We start from the raw sequence: 239 nt of genomic DNA on the forward strand, positions 1-239 counted from the left end.
AACACACTGACATCACACTCAATATTTTAAAATAGAATATTAAATATGATATTTAAAAACTTATACTGTTGTTATTAAATTTAGTGTGTTTATGCTCTGTATCTCTTTTAAAATACACAACAGAAAATATAACACATAATGTTCCTAAGAAAGGAAAAGTATCTGTTTCTGTAATTCATACTCATGCAACTCAACGATCGTGTAGCTTCATATTGAGTGCCAAACTAAGCCATGTTGAA

Source organism: Trypanosoma equiperdum (genome assembly GCF_001457755.1).
Source record: "Trypanosoma equiperdum strain OVI genome assembly, contig: ctg_1934, whole genome shotgun sequence".
Taxonomy (NCBI): domain Eukaryota; phylum Euglenozoa; class Kinetoplastea; order Trypanosomatida; family Trypanosomatidae; genus Trypanosoma; species Trypanosoma equiperdum.